Source organism: Cavia porcellus, unplaced genomic scaffold (genome assembly GCF_034190915.1).
Source record: "Cavia porcellus strain 051 isolate PalLab524CR breed Dunkin Hartley unplaced genomic scaffold, mCavPor4.1 scaffold_10, whole genome shotgun sequence".
NCBI lineage: Eukaryota > Metazoa > Chordata > Mammalia > Rodentia > Caviidae > Cavia > Cavia porcellus.
In genome coordinates this window covers 65,836,853-65,857,866 of record NW_026947493.1, presented here as the reverse complement: position 1 = coordinate 65,857,866, position 21,014 = coordinate 65,836,853, and the positions used below count along the sequence as shown (strand labels likewise).

At 39.8% G+C, this 21,014-nt stretch overlaps 1 protein-coding gene across 1 annotated transcript in view; it reads left to right on the top strand.

The window, feature by feature from the left end:
- Window positions 1-21,014, top strand: part of Runx1t1 (RUNX1 partner transcriptional co-repressor 1) — a 130,875-nt gene that overhangs the window by 26,410 nt on the left and 83,451 nt on the right.

The window sequence follows — 21,014 nt, the reverse complement described above, 5'->3', positions numbered from 1 at the left end:
TGGAAGAAATTGAGGAGGTGCAAATGCTTGCCAATCATTTTTCCCAAAGGAAATATTTGAGGGAAATAGCGTAAATGTATCTGGTTGTTTACAACATTTATAGAAAGGAGTTAAAATAACAGATAACCTCTTACCTTGATGGACTGCTTCAATGAACTTTTTAACTTCATTCTTTTTTTTCCCCTTCTGTGTTATTCAGTTCTTTGTGGTTGGCTATTTCTTGTAGCCTAAAACATAAACCATTTGTTTTTCTTGCAGACAAAGTATAATTGGATTTATCTTTGTCAGGAGACAATCTATTACGGCGGCTTTTATTTAATACAGTTTCGGATGTCTTTTAGTGGCAGAAACAGATTAATGTACATTTTTATTAGGTGTTGTATCTATTTAATTGACTGTCAAAGTGATGAGAAGTTAGGAAATCATCCAGAGAGGTCCATCTCCCCTAGCCCAACAGCTCACACATTAGGTACGTTTGCCCTGTCAGTGGGATGCCTTTAGAAAACACTAATAGCTTCCAGCTGGGTGGAAAATCAAAACCTTTGGGGTCTGACAAAACTAGCAGATTTGAATTTGAAAGCAGAGCTAATGCCTCCATTTTATTTTTTACCACTCGCCCATAAAACATTATTTTCCAATATGTCAGCCTCATTTGGTGGCCAGTGGTCTGAAATTGAAAGTGGAACAAGCAAGCAGAGAAATCTGGACATTAGTGAGTCCGCCCTTTCAAGCTGGTGTGCCACTTTGTGGAAGGGTCTCCAGGAGCAGGGGGGTCTTAATGACCATTCATCAATGCTCGTTGGCTGATCATTGAGTGCCTTCTCATTCAGTTTATCAAGTCTTGCACATAAAAAGTCAGAATAAGCCTTATTCAGCTTTGTTAAAGCCAACTAGAAGTAAAATGCTCCATTTGAACCCATTTTGCCCTTGTTTTTTTACTTTGTTAATGCAGCCCTGCTTAAATGAGTGCCTTTATTGGGTCGGTTAGAATATCTGAAACTATTAATTCTCTTGTATTGAATAGCTGGTGGCAGGCCAGAGCAGATGGGGTAGGAAAGTATTTGGTTGGGAGTATTGCTTTCAATTAGGATCAATGAGGTTTCAGCTCCTTTGAATTAACTCACTTAATACCCACTGTGTGCAGTCACAATGTATCACAACAGCCTGCTAGGAGCAGAGGGGGAAGTTGAGAAGACCTGTGGAAAAGCTTTCGCTCAAATTCTCCCTTCACCAGCGTGGAGATCTTTCATTAACTGCAGACAATGTCAGTAGACTGCTAGACCCTACTGCTAAGTCAGGTTCGAACAAAGGAGAAATTTGTGCTGTGGGGGTGTCCAGTTTGGGAAAGTGAGAAATACCTTGCAGTGATACAGTACTGTAATACCTTTCTAATAAATGAGCCAAAGTCATAGTCAGAAACCTGTTTATACATTTGTTTTTATAGGCACCTCTTATTTTGTTGTCTATTACATTTCCTGATTTGGAAAGTGATGATTGAGATGACTTGTTTTAAATGGTCTTAAAACTGGTCTGTGCTCTTAAATAAAAGATGGGCATTGGCTCACATGGCTCATCTGAAGAAGTACTTAATTGGTCACTAATTAATTCTTTGTTATTGTTTTGGATATATCTCAATTTTTTAGAATATGTTTCAGTGGTGATATATTAAATGTAGTCTTTGTTATTGCTTTGGCTGTATTTTAATTTTATATGGGATGTTTGCATGGTGGACACTTTTTGTACTGGAGAAAACTTTCACAATGTGTATTGTTTTTTCCTCATTCACCTATAAAAATGCATTCATCATGTTATTGATTGGCTTTTTATTATACAATTTGGGTGTTAGGATCTTGGCTTCTTGTGCTTTTTGTAGCTGTTATTAAAGGGATACTACTTATTTGAGTAAATGTATGGAACTGTGCTTCCAGATTTCCCAGCTGAGGGAGAAATGCCAACTAGGGTTGCCACTTTGCTTGCCTCTGTGGATTAAAGAATAGGAGGAGGACATTGGTTCTTGAAGAAATGCTGAACTCGTCTCAGATGCATACACACATTCAGTTAGGCGCTTTCTGCAATCAGACTTCTAGGTGAGAATCTCCAGGGATCCAGGTTTTGTTGACGTGGATCAATTTAAAGTGGCAATTACTGTAGTCAGATAACAGCTTAAAAAGCCTTTTTACACATAGAAAAGATACATAATCACACAGCATATGGAAGTTCAATTTTCTGAGCTGTGGTTCAGGGATTTGCAGTGTACCGATATTAAGACCCAGTTTTAAAACCAGATATCATCCAGTTTCCTTAAAGTGTATTGCATTTTTGTCATATGATTTTCTATTTTAGAAGTGATTCACCATGCATATTGATGAAAGGTTGGGTTTCCTACTGTGAAAATGTTTTCTAACATAGGTAGAGTATTTAAAAAAAATCACTGGCATGTTGCATTGAGTGGCTCTTTAAAAAAATACTCTTAAAAAATGAAAATATACCAACTTAAAGTACTGGGTTCCATAAAGGCCTTTATAGTGGGACTTAATTGATTATCACACTCATGCTCACTATAAAGCTCCTGTCATAAGAATGTTTGAGCTTGGTGCTTAACTGAACTGAAATCCATTACACAGAACCTCATTACAAGTGACATCTAACTAAGATGAACAAAAAGATTGGTCTCATAAATAGGGTGCAGTATACTATTAGTGACAGAACAGAGTAATCATTATGAATTGTAGTCTTTTTACAAGTTGTCTCTGACAGTGATGGATTTTTGAGGGGTTCACTGGCTGAAGCAGCCCTCCTTGGGTGCAGTGTTGAGGGCCTGTACAAGTTCTTATTGATCAACGCTGTTTATCAAAGCTGAAATATTTTTGGTCGGTGCAGAGTGTGGGGGGTGCATGTACGTGTGTTCTGAAGCACTTTCCTGGGGAGAGGTGTAGGAAGAATGTGTAGGTAGAAGTCAGAATCATTGCTTCTATTCCAGATGGGTTTTTAGACTTTCTTAAAGGCAGCAAGTAGAGGGAAATCAATCTGAGGAGAGCTAAAAGCCTATGGAAAGTGTAGAATAAGCAAAGGACATGTTGATGACTGCAGGAACAGCAAGAGTTAAAGGTGATGCTCCTGTCTGTCAAGTTCATGGAGCTTGCAGCCTGCTCAGAGTCCTGAGTAGAATTGTTTCTGTGTTCATACTGGATTGAACATATACTGGGAAGGTAAAGCCTGGGACATCTATGTGGTCATGTGCCCTGTTGTTAAAACAAACACAGAGCCAGGAAAGATTTGCAAGTGTTAAATTGAGGAAGAACTTTAGAAGAGAATAGCATTTTCCTTTTGGCTGGCATTTTTGTGTGTTTAGAAAAAGGCAAGCAAGACAGGCAGGCGTATGTTTCTCCTATGAGGCAAGGATGTTTTACAAAGGACTAAAGAGGGACTGCTGAGAAGAAAATAGCCAGCTTTAGATAAAGCACCATAACAAAGGCTCGTAGTTTTATATATCATGGTGTCCATTAAAGCTTAATAGGGAAGAGTCCATTGAACCTGGCTGGGTGTGTGTTATTCATGGGCAGGATAAACATTTAAAGGTGTGCAAAAAAATCAGAAATCAGGAGGGCATGATTGTTCAGCTTTTGAAAAGGCTTTACAATGAAGATTTTGTTTTTATCTCCCATGGATCTCTATGCAAGGTAGAAGAGAGTAAGCTGAAAATGTTTGGAGCCTATCAACAGGGGACCCCGGGGGGTTAAAAGCACTCTAGTAAAATAAAAGTGGTTAGATTCTGCTGCTCAAAAGTGTTCTATTTTACACATGCTACTGAGAGGCTGACACAAGGAGCGATTCTGATACTTTGTTCAGGATGATAAACTGGCACAGTATACAGTTTCCTGAAATGTTTTAAGGCTGTTTGGGATATCTAGTTCAGTAAACAAGCTTTGAGGTTTGCGGCTGTTTGTTTTTAAAATGTAGTTCTTAGTTATGTCTGCTCAAATGAGAAGATAAAAGAAATCTTTCTCCCTGGGTGTCGTGGTGGGGGCCAGGTCTGCATTTCCATCCTTTGGCAAGATAAGGGTTAACTCTTCATGGGATGGGGGTGGTGGTGAATGAATTATTCAGCATTTAGCTTATCTTTCCGCATTTCACTTTCTGCTTTTTGGTGTCCTGGAACTTGCAGGGGGAGAGAAAGAGGGAGAGGGAGAGGGGCAGCAGCGGGTAAGGGGAAGCAGGGGTTGTGATACTTTGCACACACATCCCTGTCATTGTTCTGCCTGAAGAGACAGGGCTGGGTTCAAGGCCACATGTGCGCCTGTCATCCTCCACATTTCTGCTCCAAGTGCAATCCGGAGTGTCAGCTCTCCATCTGTCTCTGCCTGGCAGGCGCAGGCGCCCGGCATCCTGCCTCGGGCCATGCCGCCCCAGCCCCTCTGACGGCCCTCCTCTCTGCTCCTCTCCTCCGCTCTTCTCCTCTCCTCTCCCTTCCTTTCCTCTCCTCTGCTCTGCTGTGCTGTGCTCTGCTCTGCTCTCCTCTCCGCCGCCCCGCGCATTCCAGAACAGGAGGTATGAGCCCGCGACGCGCAGGCTGCTAGGACAGAGCCGCTCTCCGGAGTCCGCTGGATCCCAGGATGCCTGGTGAGTGAGCCCTGCAGCTTCCCAGTGTTTTTGCGCAGAAGGAAGCTTTTTATTATGCACAGATAATCCTGGCTGCTCGGCAGCCGCTGTACTTGATGAAGGCAGAAGAGGCTGGAGGTGACAGAGGTGTGATGGAAAGGTGACATAAAGAGGACCATCAAGACCTAGATTCAGGGGTGCAGGGTGTGGAGCCCTGGATTTTCCAGTTTCAGAGGTGTCTTTTAGAGGCCAAGGGTTAGGGGAGTACAGCCACTGATATTTTCCTGAGCAATTTACTTGATGGATTTTAGCCCCAATGAGAAATATTGTTTCTGTTTTGGATCTCGAGGTTGTCATCTTTACCTTGTATACTGGAAATTTCATCTATGGAGAGTTTTCAGATTATGGCGGAATCCTGGGATGAGGTCTCTTTAAAAAGCTGTTTATGTCACAAAAAGTGAAGGAAGCATTGGATCCATGAGGAATTGCATTTTGGCCCTAAATCATAGTCCTTCAGTGTCATCAGAGAAAGAATCGAAATCTGTTAATTGAATTTTTAAAAACTAAAATGTCTGCTGAATTTGTGAGGCTGTTGTGATCCTGGAAATTTAGTGTATGACAGTTTCCTCTGCAAAACATTATTTTTGGAACCTAGAGTGTTTTCCGTGATCCTTGCCAGTGAAGGCTCTGCTTATGGAGGAGCCTGGTGGGGGAAAGGGTTATTTCTGCTGTTCTTAAGAAGTGGTTACACTGCCCCGTGCCGAATGTGGAGCAGCCTTTCTCCAGATAAAAAAGCCAGGGCAAAGAGAGCTCCTACAGCTGCCTGTTTGTGGAGATTATTTGGGGAGGACAGGGGGAAGAGGCTGTGCTTGGTCGCAAAGTTTGTGCACCTCACAGATGGTGTTTTGAAATATTATCTGCTGATTTTCTGCATCCACAGTTGTGTGTAGGTATTGCCAGTTGTTGGAAGAATGTTTTCCTCTTTGGATGCGTCTTACATGTAGTCCATCCTTATCCTTACTGATGTTCGTGCAGAAAGGATGCATTTGTGACAGAATTGCACTTTTTATTAACTCAGTAGGATAGGATTGTACATCACTGAGCTATGGAGGAAATCGGTTTACAAAAAAAGACAATGAGATCTTTGAAAGGTCATTTTAACTCTTTAAGCCCTCATCTTGGTTTATATGCACCATGCAACTAAAGAGGTAATGTGTACTGGGTGTATAATACAGAACTGATGTTAAAGTGCTTATGTTTTTTATTTCCTCGCAATATTGGAGCACAGCTTTATGTGATTTTAATATCATAGTTCAAATGTTCTGTGTCTTTATGCTTTTAATATGTGCTAAATGATCTATCAGCATCTTGAAGCATATGTGTTAGTAAAACTACACACAGTGGATGATGATGGGTGAAACAGATTAGTTAAGACCCTTGCTACTCCTTACTAATTACATGGTTTTAAAGTAAGCATCAATGCATCTTATTTAAAATGCATTCAACTATATTTAAGGCTTGAGAGTCGTTGTACCTTTGTTTTAGTGTTAAGTCATTAATATCTGACTGGTTCTACAGCAGTAGCTCAAATGTGGGCACTGTTTTTCTCTCTCTCATCAACTGTGTTAGGAAACCTTGTACTTGGATACAGAGAATATATCAACAGCTGTGACTAAGAGCATGTGCCACAGTGGGGATACTTGAGCAGATCTGACACTTGGCTATTTTTGACACCCATCTGTACTTTTTAAACTCTACTATCGGATGTACTACCCCTTAATATATTTTAGTTAATACATATATACTTATATTAACAAGTCATTTTAGTCATCTGGGAAAGTTTTATACTTCAAGACATTAGATACAGATGAATAAACTGTTTTGTATATTCTGGTATCTCTTCTTTGTTTTTACTTGACTACTTATTTATGTATCCACACCATTTTTTAGTTCAAGTGTCAGAATTTGTTCCTGGTTGTCTCAGACTTGATATAACAATTTTCAGATCTAGGGCCTTCCCCATAAAATTGGAGATCCCTAGAAACAGATTACAGAAACTAAGCTCGGTTAGACATACCAATCCTTGGGGCAGGTAGGTAAAGAAAAAGTCTTAGTTTGAGGTTTTCTAGGATTCTTTTGGTAAAACACCCTTTTTAAAGCTGTTGATAGAGTGGTGTTACAAAGTGAGCTATGAAAAGTCAAAGGAGGTTATGCATGCTGTAAAGAAATAGATTAAACTATTTTAAAATTATTTAATTCACTATAAGGAAATATCATTTCACTGCCTGTCATTTTTGTAACAGCTAGATCTTTGTGTTTAAGAGAAGGAAATGTTTTCTTATGAGTAGGCTGGGAGACCTTGGGCCTTATATTGTTTCAGAAGGAGGTGATTCTGAGCTTTCTAAAACATTTCTATTTCTATCAATCTTGGTATAATATTATCAAAGAACATATGTTGACCTACAAAATGCTTTCAGGACTGTTTCCTTAAAAGGACAATAAGTGAGCACAGTCCCTGTAGCCCAGAAATAGTGCCGTTCTTTTAGAAGATGGCTAGTATTAGGTCAGACCACCCTTTTTCAATGGTCCTGCTCTCCAGATGTGGCTGGAACTTTTTTTTTAAGTTCAAGTTTCCAAAAGAAAAAAAGGGGGGGGGGTTTGTTTTCAAAATCTGGTTTTACTTAAGACATCTCCATCCTGGAGTGCATTTCATAAATTGCCCACATATTTTTCTTAGCAGAGAACTTAACTGGCTGTAATTTTTAACACATGGCCACATCATGTGATATTTTCAAAACACTTACACATAGCTTTAAGAAGGTCCCTGCAGAAATGATCCATCCTCTCACAGTCGGCCCATTTTTTAACAGCATATCTGCATTTTCCATTTAGCAGAGCTATATATTATTAGCTTACATTTTTGGGTAGTAAAACAGTGCATTGCTGATTGTAAAACATGCACTTTATTATCTGCTGAAAATTGATTTGGCATTTATAGCCACTGTGTACTAGACTGTTTTTCTGTTTTTAGCATCAATGCTTGCAAGTGATGATTTGTATAAAAAAAGAAATGAAATTGCTATGGACAGACAACTGTTAGTGTCCCTTGTAACTGAACATTTAGATAATGCACCTGGTTATATATGTGTATTTTAATAGATGTATCAAAATGCTGTTATGCAGGAATAAAAACATTGCATGCTATTCACTAATACTGTTTTACATTACAAGTTGGTCTGCCATCCTATTAGCCTCTTGGCTGTTTTAAACAAAACTCATGCCAGCTATTAAAAGAAAAATATATAAGATGTAAATATCTATACATGTAGGTCGTACATTTGTTATTTCTTTGAGCAAAAATTCAGCAATTCCAGCATCCCTTTAAACCCCAGTTTAAAGGGATTTTAAAAAATTTAAAAATTTTTTCTGCTAGTATTTTGGAGTATCTGGCCTCTTAGTTCTATATATTTAAATAATAGGTGGAAAGTTTGGCTTGGTTTTTCTTTGAGACAGTGTCACTATGCAGTTCAGGTTAGTCTTGAACTCATTATGTAGCATAGGCTCTTCTTAAACTCTGTGATCCTCCTGCTTCAGTCTCCTGAGTGCTCAGATTATAAGCATGTGCTACCATGCCTGGTTTGAGTTGGATATTTTTACAGGGTACCTTCCTGTGCAGTTAGTAGTCTATTGAGAAGTATGTGTTTAATGTGGAGTTTTTGAGAGAGAAGTATTGGTTATAATTTCTGAAGGTGTCAGAAGGCAAGCAATTGTTAATTTATTTTTTTCCTAGAGTAAACATTTGCTTGTTAGGCTTGTTGGGCCTAGAAATGTTTATTAACCATTTTACCTACATACTTACAATCGATGCTTGCAGAGAAGACTTTAATTATACTATTTCGGACAGTGTTCTGAATCTTCAGAAAAACAAATACATTTTAGAATGGGAAAGTTTATCTTGCAAACACCTTCATTTTAGAGATGCAGGAAATGAGGCTTATAGAAACTTGTTCATGTAGTTCATTGAAGTGAGAAGATCTTTCCAGTCTGTTCTCTCTCTTGTTTTTAATTGGATTTTTGAGGCAGGGTCTTGCTATATAGTTTATACTGGTCTTGAGCTCACTGTGTGGCCCAGGTTGGCCTCGAACTTGCACCAATCCTCTTGCCTCAGCCTCCCAACCCAGTTTATTTTTTTTTACCATCCTGTTTCTAAATCTTAGGTTTATGGTAAATCATATTAATATATTAGGATCAATCTTACTGTATTGTCATTTCAATCCTTCTCTCCTGCTTCAGGATTATAGTGCTGTATGAGAGAGAATTCTGTAACAAAACTTACTGCGAAAGGATGACCATCAAAATTTATTTTATAATGGTTTGGAAGTTAGTAACTAAACTTGGTTAATTACTACAGTACTAAACTGAAAAAAACATTTGGTAAGAGAAATAAGTTACTGTAATAGGGAAACTCAGGTCATAGACATTTGCAGGCTGCTTAGAATGTGTGAGGTACCAGATAACTACAAATCAGTGCCTTCACACTTTCCAGTTCTGTGTGTCAGGCAAAGAAATAAGCAGGTCCTGGATATGAGAAACTGGTGAAGAAACTCAGAGGCAAGCTGCCTACGTGTTAGGAGTTAGGGACCTATGGCAGAGTGGCTGGTGGGCCAGTGTAAAGATTATTAAGAGATCCGTCCTGTCTCTTACTTGCTCCAAATTAGATCTCAGTTGACAAAACTTAGCAATTTTTAGTTTGTTATATGTATACTAAGGGCTTTTCATTTTTGTTTCATTAAATTTTTGATTTCCGTGTGTGATAGTTGGATATAGTATTTCAGGAAAGCAGTTTCTTTGTGTGATTACAGTTCTTTGGTAGCTAACCATATCTAGGAGACTAAGTCATTAACTTAAATGACTCATAACTTGAGAACAATAGGATTTCACACCTGACCAAGATGCAGGTTTATCAGGCTGGCTTTCTCCAACAGCTGTTTGCATTAATTAATATTAATGTAAATGTACTTTCTGAGAATGCCTGGCTTAATTATGTTTTTCAACCTATAGAGTTTCAATCAAAGGAATCATGAAATCCTCTTAATCTCAAAGGGAATGTGTAACTGCCGTCTCTGAACAGAATAAATCTTGAATAGTATATACCAAGGGCAGCTTTTTATTGAAAGCCTGTGTATGCCAGGCCCTGGGCTAGGCACTGTGTCACTTTCAGATTTTCACTATGGCTCTCTAAATTTATTTCTGTCACCTTGAGATCTAATTTGACACTGAAGATCAGATTAAGGAAGCACTTTGCCTAAGGGCATATAGGAAAAGTTAAATGGCAGAAATAGTGTTCCCTGATCTGTCTGCTGACTTTGGTTTCCTTTTTTTCTTTTCTTTTTCGAGTGGGAGTGGAATAAGTCTAGCTTGATGGGAGGATCTTTTGGAATGGAGATTAGATGGCACATTTAGATGGGGATGTTTGAACTTGAAGATAGTAGCATGGAAGTAGGTTTGTGCTCTTTGCTGAGAAATAAAGGTGGGAAAGGTCAGTTTTAATCTTCAAGAATGGTTTTAGATAAAGCAGGTTAAGATGTTTCTTTTCTGTCTTTTGCCTCCTCTTGAAAGAGCATGGTGAACAGGCAACAGAGGGTTGATATCCTTATTTTGAAAAGCATAGTAGCAATTAATAAATGTGCTCCGTGGTCACCATACATGTTCATTAAATCATCACCTTTCTTGGCTTTTGGAATGTGGTAGTCCTGGTTATCTTTGTTGGTGAGGGGTCAGACGGATGCTTTTCTGTGTTTCGATTAGTAGAAAATTGGAAAGCAAATGGTATATTCAACACACTGGAAAAATTGTTAAAAATAAGTCAGGTTTCTCGGTAGTGAGAATGCTGGGTGGCCATGGCTCTGCCCCAGGAACTCTTAGGTATGGTGTCTCCACTTCGGGTGAGTATGCTGTAGAAAGCAGGTATCTCTTCCACTTTCTCTACCTCCTGAAGGAGAAGGAGAAGGAGAAGGAGAAGGAGAAGGAGAAGGAGAAGGAGAAGGAGAAGCAGTGAAGGAGGAAAAAGAGGAGGAGGTAGAGAATGAGGAGAAGGAAGAGAATGAAAAGGAGGAGGAGGAGGAGAAGGAGAAAGAAAGGGAGTTGATTGTTAAAATTTGAGAAGCTTTCTTGAGAAGGTTTTATTCTGTCTGTACATTTCCCTTTTAAGGGCTGAGTATTAAGTGTAGTCTGGCTTGCTTTATCAAAGGGATTCTCCTAATTCTACGAGGTTTATTAGTCTCCTACAGCGTGCTTCATGCTCATGGAAGAAAATAATTTTGAAAACACCTATGAGAACATGATACTGTGAAGAGTTTGGCTTTAAGAGCTTTATAATTAGGCAAAATGCTCTTGAGGAAGGGATATGAGAGGTTCTCTTTATCATGTGTTATGCCTTTAACAAGTCTTAAAAGAGTTCTGTGAAATAAACAGCATTCTTAATAACAGGGATGGTTTTGATTTGGGTCTGGCATTCTTGGAACTTTAAGAAAGACAATTGCTCAGCTTCTGAGCAGTTTGTGCCTCTGCAAGCCTTCAACACACTCCCTCCTTGGGACTTGTTTGCTATAATGATTCTCAGGTGATTGGGAGGAAAATCATAGTAAAATGTGAGGTTCTGAGGGAATTCAAGTTTGTATATTTGCCTTTTGAAATGCTTAATGTATATCCTGACAAGGGTAAGCCTGGGAGCAGAGAAGCCTTGCTTTTGACGCTTGCCTGGTGGGACGGCTGTGTCACTGTAGTTGTATCTGAAGCGGGGTACTCAGTAGTTGCTGCCCTGGTATCCTGACATTGGGGGAAAAATGTTAGTTACATTTGCTCAGTCTCTACTATATTAGGGAAACAAAAGTACAGCTATTTATTCTTAGAAAACATTTACTAAACTGTATTCATGGTTTACTTTCTGTTAAATTTTCCAGAATATTTCTAACAGTTGGTTTATGAAATACAGAGAGCGATAGAAATCAGAGGCAAACCCTAGTTTATTTGCTTAAGCCTTCTCCTTATGCCAGCGTTTGCTTTCAACCATGCAGGTCTCAAAACTTGATGAAGAGCATGAGATCAGGTTCTCAAAACCTTTGCTATTCTGTCACCTGTTTTACTGTTTGTTTGAGGCAGGGCCTTGCTATGTATGTAGTGCAGATTGGCCTTGAACTCGCTGTGTAGCTGAGATTATCCTTGTCCTCCTGTCTCAGCCTCCTGAGTGCTGGGATTGCAGGTGGGTATCACCACACCCAGCTTTTCTGTCTTTCTAAAGAATGTCATTGAAGAATCCCTGTTGTTGATACTGATTATTTACTGCATAGAGGAATGTCTCTCTCTTTTATTTTTCATACTTGTATTTTGGTCGTGTGTTCTGAGTATAAAACATGTTTCTATCATATCAGTGTTAATAAATGTTTTACCAAAATCTGTTGAGGAATTGAACTGTTTTATAGTATTTTCCAGAAAGCAGATAATTTCTTTTAAGCCCTACACATTTTGTTTTCATTTACTTGTTTAGGATTTCTGTTTTGTGTTAATTATTCTGAGTGGTCATGATTTTCCTACTTGCTTTTTTCATGATCAGTTTGTAAGGGACATATATTAGCTTTAGCTTGAGGCTTGACTGTCCATTATAAACAATTAGTATGCTTTATTTTATGAGGGTATCTATCAAAAACGCAGAGCCCCACGAACGTCAGTTCCTTGATGGTATCACTGTGAACAAGGCATCATAATGATAATGTCTGTCTGACCTTCCTTCTCACTGTCTTCAGTGGAGGAGCAATTACCTGCCTTGCTCACGCTGTGACATGGTGCTAATGATGATGCCCAGTGGCTCTGTATGCCCGGAAGGCCCAGCGCACCCACAAGGGGTTATTCCAGAGGCAGTAGTGATCACCGAACTTAATAATGGGGACGGTGTTTGACCCCACTGAAAACAGTTTCTAACGGCTATGTTTCATCTGAGTGCATGAGATTTTCTGTGTTTTGCCTGTGCTTGACGGGAATGTCTGTCTCTGTCAGCTGCCCACCCCTTCTCTATTTTTGTGCCTACCCTTTCCTCATCCAGTAATCTGCTAACTTAGAAGCCAGATAATCAAATTTAGGATGATACGACAGAAAATAAAGAGCCTGAATAAGTGAGAGCCTAAAACGCTCATCCTGTCATGTTTTTTTTTTTTTTTTTCAAGGCAGTTTTCGCTGTGGCCCCAGCATAGATCACACAGGGGCTTTTTTCTTCCTTTTCTTTTGGGGCAGTTGATGTTAGAGACCTAGATTCTGTAAAAGCTCTTATTCCAGTTCTGTTGTATCCCAAGGTATGGGCTCCTCTTCAGTGTTTAAAATAGACATTGTAAGCATCATGAACTCTCCTTGAGAAAGCTGCTACATTAAGATCTTGATTTCCCACTTCTAATAATTCTGTTTCAGGCTACCTGGGAGCTTAGCCTAGGTAGACAATCAGCAAATGTTTGCTTAATGAATGAGGAGATGAGGATCCTGGGATTCAGAAAGATTTCAAAAGAAAGAGATAATGCACAAAGTATGGTAATTAATGAAAGAAAACCAAATAACTCAAGAAGTTTTGGTAAATGGTATTTATGGCTCAAGCATTTTCTTTCAGAGTTAAGGATAAGTAACGCTTCTTTTGGCCATATAGTTTCATTAGTGGCTGCTTATATAGCAGTTGATGTTGCATTTGTAATAAATCTAATAATTGTTAGGTCTGGTGGCATAGCCTATAATCTGAATACTCCAGGAAGCTGAGGCAGGAGGATCACAAGTTGAAGTGAACCTAGAGAATTTAGCAACTTACTGAAATCCTATCTCAAAATAAAAAATAAAAAAGCGCCAGGGTATGTAGCTCAGTGTCGAGGCCCGAGGTTGAACTCTCAGTACCACCAAAAAACAATATATGATAATTTATCATTGTTATGCATACTGAGTATAGCACACAACTTGGTGAGGTGGTACATACCTATAATCCCAGCACACAGGAGGCTGAGGCAGGAGGATCACCATGGGTTTGAGGTCTGCCTAGGCAATAGAGTGAGTCCAAGGCCAACATGAGCTACATAGGGTGACTCTGTCCCACAGGGGAAAGAAAAAGGTAGCACAGAATATATATATATATATATATATATATATATAACAGTTGGCATGTGATGAAGCGATTGGAGAAGGTTAATCACTGGGTCCCAAGGTTACAATTTGGAGCAAGAAGTATTTTATGATATGTTATAGCATAATAGCAGAACTGTAGCTAAAAGTAGTGCACTAGAATAAAGTGTCAAAACACTAGCGTAAAGCATCATGAATGTTTTCCCATAAAGAAATGATGACTATTTGAGAAGCAGACAATTGTATGTGAACTCTTTTTCCACCTGAGGATTCTCATGTTCTTTGATCCTTTTTCTTTCATTGCTACCCAGCTGGAATATGGGCATAACTTTCCTGTCTTCCATGAGACAGATTGAGCAAGATTTTTACAGAAAATAAATATTAACAAAATGTTTCCATCTTTTTAGTTACACAGGAAATTCAGCCAACAGCTTCTTTGATCAGTGATCATGGATGAGTAGCAATTTGATATGCTGGTAAAATTTATCTTAAAATGTATAGAGAGACTGCTAGAGTAATTCATTCAGTGCGTGATATATATATTTTTTCCTTGAAAAACATGGTTTCTTATTTTAATACTTTCTTTAAATATTTTTGCTTTTTATATTTGTTTCAACATTTACATTGATCCTTTGAAAGGCATAGAGTGAGACTCTTGAGTTTCACGGGGTAACATTACATAGATGTTGAGAGGATAATCTCGCTAATTTGGCAGAGATTTTTTAACTATTTTTCTGAATTTGTGTCTCTTAGAAATTCTTGGAAGGTCAATTGAGTTTTGTTAATTATCTTAATACAGAGATCCTACCGATGCTCTGCACAGGTTAAAGGCATCTGCAGGGTTGAACCCTGTGGAAACATGGTAGATTTTGGTGCAGATAACTTCTTAGAGTGGATTCTGTGCACCACAGTAGCATCAGGCTCAACTAGAAACTTGTTGGAAACAGTTTCTCTGCCCCATGCCACATCTACCAAATCAGAAACTCCCGGAACTCTGAGCCAGTTCGTGGTAAAGTTTTCAGCGTATTCAAGTTGAAGGATCACTGTTATAGATTTTTTTGGGGAGGGTCTCTTTTATTGTCCTGAGAGATATACCTTTTTTGGTCATAAATAATCCCATTTAGATTCTAAATAGTTGAAACCCATAATTTTAGCAATATATTAGAAATAACACTTGAAAACAGTATAAAATTTGAACACGTATTTGTTCAGAGCTCTAGTGGGCACTGGCATATTCAGATGATCACACAGCTAGGATGGTAGACAGAGATGCCAAGATATTCCCTTCTTCTGATAGTTGCTTCTAAGTAAGTACACTCAGGTTCCATTTATTATGTCCTTGTCCAAAATCACGACCGCCTTCTGCTTCTTCATAACCTTGTAAATTTTACCACTTCCCTTCCAAGAATATTGAAGTGGACCCCCGTTTCACAGTAAAAGCAAATTGTCTTTAAAGTTTAGACATACAAAAGTTTCCCCCTTATTTATCTCTGCTTACCATAAATAAGGGTTCAGCATAATTAAAAAACATTTTCTCAGTATTGCCTGGAGAAGATTTATTTCCTGCGTCTCCTGAATCTTCTGTTGTTCTTTTGTGCTGGGTGGGCCTTCAGTAAGCATAGTCTGACACGCTTTGTGGCCTTTGCCTCCTGTGATAAAATAGATCGGAATGATTCCTGGCACCATCTGCTGAAGAGGAGCAGCCCTGGAGGACTGCTTTGAGAGAAAGTGACTGAATGCTAAGAAATGTGGAAGTCTAGGGACGCAGGCTGAGAATTTTTTTTTTTTTTTAAAGAGCATGAACATTAATACATCTTCTTGAGGTTTGATGGGACATGTACTGCCTACTGCCCCATCTGGTGCTTATGATAGCATAGCATATTAGCATGCTGCAAGTTCATAATGTATTCAGGGGGAGGAAACATCCCTTGCATACCAATTGAGGCATCTTCTCTTTCAGAACTGCTTTTGAATTTCAATGATGTTTATATCTTCTGAGCCGTGTCTGAAAGGAGCATTTCCGCTCTGAGGAATAGCATGAGTTCGTGTGTGTGTGTGTGTGTGTTTCCTCTACCATACTTATTCATCTCTACTTTTCTTGATGAAATTGTAAGTACTTTTAATATTATATTATAGTGGTATACGACTTAACATTTTTTTCCTCTTCTTGAAACCAGATGACATTTTAGTATTTCTCCTGTGGTACTTAAAACATTTTGCCTTGCGGAATTATTTGTGTAGGAGATAACCATGGGAAGGAACCATCTTCTTACAGATTGCTCACTGTTTGACGGTCAGGTCTGTATCTAACTGTATGCGTGTCTCCCTGGCGCTTAGAGTTCAGTCACCTGTTCAGTAAATATTTATTTACTGAGCTCACAATATGATTGCTGATACTGTTGAAGATGTTAAGGGACAAATGGTGAGGAAGACCTGGAGTCCCTCCTGTCTGGGTGTTTGTGTTTGAGCCGGGAGGAGACAAGCACTCTAGGAAAAGCAGATAAAATGAAGAGGATCTTTTCAGACAGATATAAAGACCTTTAATAAAACAGTCTGGGTAGAGACTTAGGTGGATGGGTGGGGACCTCACTGAGATTGGGTGGACAAAGAAGGGATTTTAAGGTGGGGAGAGTTTTGCTGAGTCCCAGGCACGATTGGAAGATTTAGAGTAAGAGAAATAGCAAGCACAGAGCACTGGGGCTGAGGACATGATTGGCATTTTCAGAGGTCAGGAAAGCTTGAGCCAAGTTCAAGGGTCAGCCCATTGGGAGGACTTGGGGCTTTATTCTGAGTGTGTCTGGAAGCCATCAGAGGGTTCAGCTCGGAAGTGACGCGATCTAAATCACCTTTTAAAAGGATAACTTGAGCTGTTCGATATCTTACACTTAGTAGGCACTGTGTTGTGGATGAGATGCACCTTAAACCCATGGAAGCACCCTCTCAACAATTGGTATTAGCTTGGATTTTAGAGCCAGAAAAATGTCTCCTGCATCCTGTTCTTGCCATTTGCTTGATGTTTGACTTTGAGCAGTTCTTTAACCTCTTTGAGCTTATGTCTTGTCATCTGTTGAAAGATGAAGTTTATACCTAAAATTATGGTATTATTGAGAGAATTAAAGGAGATATTGCATAAAAAGATAGCACAATGCCTAGCTCATAATAGATACTTTAACTTCTCAACACAGTGATCCTAAAACGTGACTCCAAGGAATAGTTGGCAGTGGCTTGTTGAAACTTCTTTTTTAATATTCTTAGTTATCTTCTTGATAAAAAAAAAAGGTTAAAATATTGCTGGGGTAGTATTGTTCGGCACCTGCAATCTGCTGCTCCTAATTATAGAATTACCTAATGAAAAAGCTCTGCCAATTCTGTGGTGAGGCAGGCTTGGTAGTGTACACCTATAATCCTGAACCAGGAGGACTGAGAGTTCGAGGCCAGCCTGAACAGCAGGGAGACTCTGTTTCAATACAAGTCTTAAAAAAAGGTAAAAATGACATAGTTACATATACGTTTATGTCCTGAAGGCACTTTTAACATTGAAAAGGCTGAACTGCTGAAGGATACGAATAATTTCAATTCATAAGATACTAACTTTGAGAACTAGTTGTGTAGTTATTACTTATAAGCTCTTCAGAAGGAATTTTCAGTGCACTCAAATGGAGAAAATACGAAGTTCTTTAGCTTTTTGCATGAATTATGCACTTAATTGCAGGGACTAATCCTTCAGCTATTTTCATGGTCTGTGAGGTAATGTTCAGCTTGTCAAACTCTGTAGAAGGATTATGGGATGGGTAGGGCAGACGTTGCTGAGGTTGAATGTTTAAAAAGAGTTTGGGTTTCTGTGGTCTTAGGCCAGTGATGGCGAACCTTTTAGAGCTTTTAATAATATAAACCCCCATGTGTGCCTTAGGCCCGCTACCACTGTCTTAGGCATGATTTGAGTATGTAGGTTGTTTGTGTTATTATAATTTATTTTGGGCTGGAGTTTCTCCCTTCCTTTGTAGCTTTTTGTGCCCACCCCCCATCCCCCATATTCAGGAAAACAAACAATGCTTACGGAGTGTGGAGGAGGAGGTAGTGTGGGTAATTCAGGCAAGTTTAGTCAGCACTTGTGAAATTCTTGGAGTGTTTTTTGCTGTCCAGTAGCACTGTACAGAACTGTGAAAATCCTCATACATGAGAGAAGACATTGGTTGCTACTGTGTTCTCTCTGGAATGTAAGAAGGTGGCAAAGTGGAAACCACAGTGTCAAATAGCAGCTGCCTGTTGATGCCAAGTATGTTCCCATTTTCCTTAGTTCAGTGGCAGTTGGATTCTTAACAATAGCATCTTCAAGAAGTGATAGGCTTGCAGGGATTTGGGATAAGTCAGCAGGCAGAGTTACGGCCTTAGTAAGATTTGTAGGCCACCCCGGATGGTCTGTCCAGCACCTGTGTCCATTCTGAATCTCCCCTGCAGCATGCCACAAAGACAGGTTTGTGCATAGTATTTGTTTCACTCTAGAAAGAGGAAAAAGAAAAAACAGGATGCCCAGGTGAGTCAGGTGCATTGACTTGTGTTGAGTCTATCTGGACAGGGATCTTGTGGTGGAAAACTGGCATCTTCTTCAGGTCCCTATCTCCTCGTTTAAATGTGGTGCCTTAGATGGTACAACAATGCAAACCACATTGGTAGATTTCTCCTCTTGTCTATTATGGGCCTCATCATAGCTTGAATAATATCCAGCTTGTAATTATTTTCAGCTTTAGTTACTTGGCAACTGTGCCCTTTATTTTGACCGGTTCCTCTCACCTATTTTTCAGGCTCCAGCAGTGAAAACAGTTAGCTCTCTGTCACCCTCTCAAAACTTGTTTTCTTAGGATGTATTTAAAGATGTACTAGACACAATCTATTTCTGTAAGATGCATGTGTCACATTAAAAAGGCCAGGCTTGGTGTCACATATACCGCTCTGCCTGTCTCTCTGTCTTTCCACCTTCCTGCCCTCCTTCACCCCCCTCATTGTCTTCGACTTCACTGCAGAGGTTGTCCTGTAGTCAGGGATGGAACTGCATAGCAAGCTCTAGTCATTCCAAAAGCATATTGTGGACTGGACCTGGTGATGCACACCTGGAATTCCAGCACTTGGGGCACTGAGACAGGAGGATCAGTGTGAGTTCAAGGCCAGGCCAGCCTGAACTCTACATAGCAAGACTCTGACTAAAAATCCCAAAAAAACTAAAAAAATAAATAAATAAATAAAAAATAAATAAATAAAAATCGTATTATAAACATGGTGTCTTAATGAGGTCAGAATTTCCTCCAGTGGAAGGTCGAAAGGAGATACAAGCTTTGACACCATTGATACCACATAAATTTCTGAGGAAAGCAGAAGTCCTGCAGCATCTGAAAAACTATCCTGAATGCTCATGCAAGCAATCAATATTCACGGTAAATGTTTATATTTAAAGTTAATTGTTTATTGAAAGTAGACCATTTGAATTGTTTTGTTTGGTGAGCTAAATATTTGGTATCATTTTTATACCAGCATGTATGAACGCACACAGGGTATACTACTGTTTCTCTGGTCCTTGTTGACAATCTGTGCAATTGGGTCGTCCCCCCATCCCCTGGGGTATTGAAGATCGAACCCAGTCCCCTTGAATTCTAAGCACAAATGCACTGAATTTCTCTCTCAGCCTAAGAGAACTGTGTGGTAACTTTTCTTAAAAGGCCACTTAGGTGCTCAGCTCCCAGCTGCCCGACTCATGTCTCCTTTGCATGCCGAGCTTGTGCGGTTCAGGCAGGTGTGCGGCAGATGTTGGGGAAGCGGGTGAGTACATTCTGTGGGTGTGGGGTAACGGAGGAGGCAGTGTTGGAGCAAATTCAATGAGGTCAAGGACTCTTGCTTTTCATCCCTTTTTAAAGGGCCTAGTGCAGCCATTGTTTTTTGTTTGGATGTGTGACGTGGGTGGTGAATGTTTCAGAAAAATACCTGTAACTCAATTATGGCAACCCCGGAGTTCATACTTTTATTGGTATTTATTAAGTTCTTAATAAAGCACAGGATTCATTTTGTTATACTCCTTGGGATGAGTTAGAGACGAAAACATATAAAATTTCTTTGCCCTCTTAGAAGTTACAGTTTGGCGTATGTGGGCATGGCGGAAGACTGGAACAGACAGTAAATGATAAACATAATGTGTTGGTGTGTTCTGTGGCATGTTAGAAGATTATTGCTGTGAAAGGCCAGGCAGGCTCAGGAGAGTCTTTAGGGCTGTGGTGGCAGAAATCAAGGTGCGTGTTTAATTTGGGTAGCTGAAATGGGCCCTTTTGAGAAGAACTGTTTGGGCAGAGATTTGAGGGCTGGCAGGGAAGGAGTCAGGGGTATACGGGGAAGAGCTGGTAGGTTAGGCTGGGTGTGGCATCTTCCTGCTCTTTTGAAGCGCAGCAAAGAGGCCAGCATGGTTAGACAGATGGGAGCTGAAAGAGCACTGGAGACTGCATTCCCAGGCAGCAGGGTCAGCCAGGGGAGACCGGGCATCCCATCAGGCCACTGAAAGCACTTTGCTGTCAGCCACGCCCATCCTAGCAGCTTCTGCAGCACCTTCGTTCCCTGCATTCTCACTCCACCCCATGGGATGCCACAGCATTAGGTGTCCACACAGCACCAGCACCTCATCATTATGCGTATGTATCTTACAATTTCCTGTCATTGGCATTCTGTCCAATTTGTGCTTTCTCATCAAGGCTAGTGTGTCTTTTTGAGGTCCTGGCCACTATATTGTAGTATTTTTAGATGCATACTCGATTGGTGGTATTAAGAAACAGGTTATTTGCTATAAGTAAAATATTAATCAAGCTGCACTAGTACTTAGTGTCTGTGTAAATCATGTGTTCATAGTAAAGGCCATTATTTGTAACTTGTTATAAGCTGTGATACAGTATCTGCTTCCACATTTCTGTTCTCCAAGCACCGCACATACCAAGAACTGTCAAGTCAGCTTCTCTAATGCCCCTACAGAGGGATAACCTAGTGCAGGTTACTCTAGTTTTTACCATCCTATTAGAAACCAAATATGTGATACAAGTCATACTTTGTCTTTCGAGGCAGAGACAATCCAAAGTGATACATGAGTGACCATTGGGCAGGTTCGGATGAAATATGTTCCTTCTTAGAGGACACAGGCAATGCTGTACACTTCCTTCATAATATAGTCACACTCAGTTTAATTACTTGAATGATTTCCCGGGACCCATTTAAATTTTCTGACCACCATGAGGTCGTTG